This window comes from Rutidosis leptorrhynchoides, chromosome 4, assembly GCF_046630445.1.
Source record: "Rutidosis leptorrhynchoides isolate AG116_Rl617_1_P2 chromosome 4, CSIRO_AGI_Rlap_v1, whole genome shotgun sequence".
NCBI classification, from domain to species: Eukaryota; Viridiplantae; Streptophyta; class Magnoliopsida; order Asterales; family Asteraceae; genus Rutidosis; species Rutidosis leptorrhynchoides.
This window is the reverse complement of record NC_092336.1, coordinates 413351295-413356017: the sequence shown is the minus strand read 5'-3', so window position 1 is coordinate 413356017 and position 4723 is coordinate 413351295.

Sequence of the window (4723 nt, the reverse complement as noted above, 5' to 3'; positions counted from 1 at the left end):
TTGTTGGTTCAACGGTTTTGGTTGGTGGAGATTTAGACTTTCGACTCACAAAGGTGATCAATTTTTCATCATCACTAAGTGTCATTCTACCCTCTCTTACATCAAATAACGCCCTGGTGGATGCTAAGAATGGTTGACCAAAAATTAGAGGAATGTTTGGGTCCTCTTCTATGTCAATGACAATGAATTCGACTAGAAAGGTTAAATTTCCCTCTTGAACGGGTAGGTTGTCAGCAATTCCAACTGGATGCCTAATGGTTTGATCAAAGAGTTGAACACTCATCTCTGTTGGACTTAACTCACCTACTCCTAATCTCTTATATAATGAAAGAGGCATAACACTCACACTCGCACCTAAATCTGCTAGTGCATCATACATGACACAATCACTAAGTAGACAAGGAACAATAAATTTACCCGGGTCACTCAACCTGGGTGTTGGTTTCGGTGGAACTGTCTTCACCGGGTTTACTTTTACGGTTTTTGTTTCTTCTATTTTCTTATTCTTCTTCTTCTTCTTTCCAGAGGTATCACAAACTTTATTACCTATTACTTGCTTATACTCAACTCCTTTTTTTAGAAATGGGATGGGTGGTCTGTATGGTGCCACCATTGGCTTTACATACTCGGGTGGTAGTGGTGTTGTAACTTCTTCATTGTTACTCACATCTAAAACCTTCCCATCTTCTGATACTGGTTTTTCAAAATTTGTTGATACCATATTAACATTCTCATTCTGAGGATTTACTTCAGTATCACTCGGTAGCTTTCCTTGTTCCCTCTCACTCATCATGCTAGCAAGAGTACCTATATGTTTTTCTAGATTCAAAATGGAAGCTTGTTGAGTTCTTAATGACTGATTAAACCTCTCATTTGTTTGGGTTTGAGATGTAATAAATTGTGTTTGAGATTCCATTAGCTTTGCCATCATTTCTTCCAGATTTGGCTTTTTCTCTTCAGTTTGTTGTGGTGGTTTATATAAGCCAGGTCTTTGTTGATTGAAAGTGTTGTTTTGAGTTGGTTGGTTATTCAGACCTTGTTGGTTGTACGAGTTATTGTTTGGACCATTTGGATTGTAAAGAATGTTTTGATTTCGATTGAAGTTTGGCCTTGGCGGTTGATAATTATTTTGACAATTATTTCCCGGCCTTTGGTTCATGTAGGAAACATTCTCTCGTTGTTCCATCGTTTGCTCGATGTGACAATCTTTTGTTAAGTGTGGCCCATCGCATTGCTCACAACTGATTCGTATTGCGTGAATATCTTTATTCATTTTTTCCATTCGTCTCTCGAAAGCATCTATTTTTGTGGAAACGGAATCAAAGTCATGGCTAGAATCGGCTCTAGCCGCTTTAGATGAACGAAAGATATCTTTTTCCTGGTGCCACTCATGCGAGTGGGAGACTGTGTTATCAATAATTTTGTGAGCTTCGGTTGTGGTTTTCTTCATAATGGAACCACCAGCTGTTATGTCGATGTCTTTTCGTGTAGCAATGTCGCATCCTTGGTAGAATACTTGTACTATTTGATAAGTGTCTAAACCATGTTGCCGACATCCTCTCAACAACTTTCCAAATATTGTCCATGCCTCATATAATGTTTCATTTGGCTTTTGCGCGAACGTAACAATTTTTCCTTGAAGTCTCACGGCTTTAGATGCTGGAAAGAATTGTTTAAGAAATTTTTCAACTAAAACGTCCCATGTATCAATCGCCCCTTCAGGTAATGATTCTAACCAATCTTTGGCTTCTCCCTTTAAAGTCCAGGGAAATAACATGAGATAGATTTATTCATCCTCCACTTCTCGGATTTTAAATAGAGTACGTATCCTATTAAAGGTTCGAAGATGTTCGTTTGGATCTTCCTTCGGCGTACCACTATATTGGCATTGATTAATTACCATGTGTAGGATTTGTCATTTGATTTCATAATCTGGCACATTAATGTCTGGCTTAATAATGGCGTGACCTTGGCCCGTACGTGTGGCTCTCATTCGATCTTCCATACTTAGAGGTTCCGTTACTTCCATAATTGAAATTGTTGAATACAAATCACTAGAGGATTCTGATTTAACGGTTTGTGGTTCAGGAGGAATGATTAGTGGTTCTGGATCTTGGAATTGTCCTTGAATATCCTCCGGTTTTTCAATTTTGAAGTCAGGTTCAAAAAATGGATTATCGGGATTTTGAGTTGGAGTACTTGTTTGATTAGATGACGATTATAAAGAAAAATCAACAGCGACAATATTGGCTAGATGTCTTGATCGAGTTACAGGTGGTGAACGTATGAAAGGTGGTGGATGTTTTGCTCGGTGCATTCACTGAATATCCTATTAGTTATAAATATAAAAATTATATAAGTTATCAAATTAATAGACTTTTCTGATTTTGCCCACGTTTCGAATAGCCAATAGATGCAGCAGGTAGCCAGGACCCTTTAAATCGGAAGCCCACAACTCGCCACTAACAAATCCAACTATTACTACGAACCAGAAAATTTTGAATGTCTATCAATTTAACCGCTTAAAATAATTTTTTGTTTTGAAATTTTAGAGAAGAAATAGAAAATTCTATGTCCTAAAAACTAGAGCGTCGAGAAATAAGAAAGAAAAAGAGCGTGTTGAAAAACGTCGAAAAATAAAGGGTCAAAAAATTAAACGTCGAAAAATAATAAAATGCAGCGTCGAAACTTAACAGTCTAAAAATTTAATATTAAAATTTGCGTCTAAAGGAATTAAAGCTTAAAAGGAATTCTATATCCAAAACGGCAATAACTTAAAAGGCACTAAAATCTATAAACGGCGTCGCAAAATTCTAAAGTGCATAAATCTTAATCTAAAGAAAAAGCATGTAAGGGATTTTACGGCAAAGCCTAAAAACTAGAAATATAAAAATGACTACGGCAAAAACTAATCTTAAAATTAATTACGAACGATAAATATACAAATTACAAATTAAACGACTAAAAAATACAATTTATAACTAAAATGATAGAAATACAAATTTTATAAAAATATTATTTTTATATTTATATTATATAAAAATATTAAACTATATAATTAAAAATAATAATTACACTTAAAATTACTAATTATTATTAAAACTAAATACTAGCTAATTAATAATAAATAATTAAACCCAAATTAATAAATAATAATAAATATTAATAAACCCTACCGTCATAATGCGTGCCAGGTTTGTGGCCTGTCAGGTCGGCTCATGCGACCGCATGATTTTTTAGCGTTGGGGTCATGCGATCGCATGGCCCAGGAATTCCAGAACTGATTCGGGCTGGTACCAGTTTCGGCCCAAATTATATTTTTATTTGATTTTTGATTTTAATAAAGAAAATATTTATAGAATATTTATATAAAATATAATTAGCTTATATTTTAAAATCTTAAAAATAAAAGTACTTTTTAATTTAATAAATAAAGTCTTAATATATATATATATATATATATATATATATATATATATATATATATATATATATATATATATATATATATATATATATATATATATATATATATATATATATATATATATATATATATATATTCTTTTTATTATTTTTAACACTTATTATAAATACAAAATATTTTTATGAAATAAGAAATAATATATTTTTACAAAAATATAGTTTTACTAAAATATAGCGAAAAAATATAGCGTTTCGCCGAGTCCCCGGCAGCGGCGTCAAAAACTTGATGTGATAGCGGAGGTGTACGAAATACTATTATTGTTTATTATGAAATACGGCAAAATTACACAAGTTTTATTTATTTATTTATGGAGTGTATATTTATTGCAAAATACTATTAAATACGATACAATTTTACACAAGTTATTTATTTATCTATATAGTGGATATACCTAAACCTTGCTACAACACTTATAGGCAGTGTACCTAATCGTAAAGTAGTGTAGTTTTTAGTAAGTCTGGTTCGTTCCGCAGGGAGCTAGCCAAGTTTAACGCTATATTTTTTTACAACTATATTTATATAAAATATATATTATTATATATAGTAATATTATTATAAAAGGGGGTTTTTACCGTTTAATGACCGGTTTGTCGATTTTAAATAAAGCGTAAAGATAAATGACGATAATATAAATGACAGAATTTAAATTGTGATAAAGTAAATTGCAGCAATTAAAATGACAGTAAATAAAGGTACGATGAAATATGAAATAAAAGTATTATGCTTATTTAAACTTCCGTAATCATGATGTTCGACGTGTTGATTTTAATTTATTACCCGGGTTAATTGTCCTTTATCCTGGATTATTTGATACCTATTTGGTTTTTGTCCATAATAGTCCATCGGTCATAATTATAAAATGCTCGTCAAATTAACCTTATTCCCGAAGTCAAATATTCCAACTAATTAGGGATTCGAACTGTAACAAGGTTTTATTACTTTGTTAATAATTACACCAGGTTATCGACTGCGCGTAATCCAAGATTTTAATACTTTGTTAACAATTACACCAATTATCCTTGTATGTAATCCACCCCTGTTTTAATGAGATATGAATATTAATTTACCCACTTGATCTGAATGAATAATCAATTACCCAACCCGAATAATTGATTAAATGATCGTAAAAGATGTCTTATAAACGTCACTAAATAGGACATACATAATCATTTTAATAATTATTGGATTAACTAATTTGAAGATAGGTTCGACAGGTTCCAATGAGTTGTCGCTCAA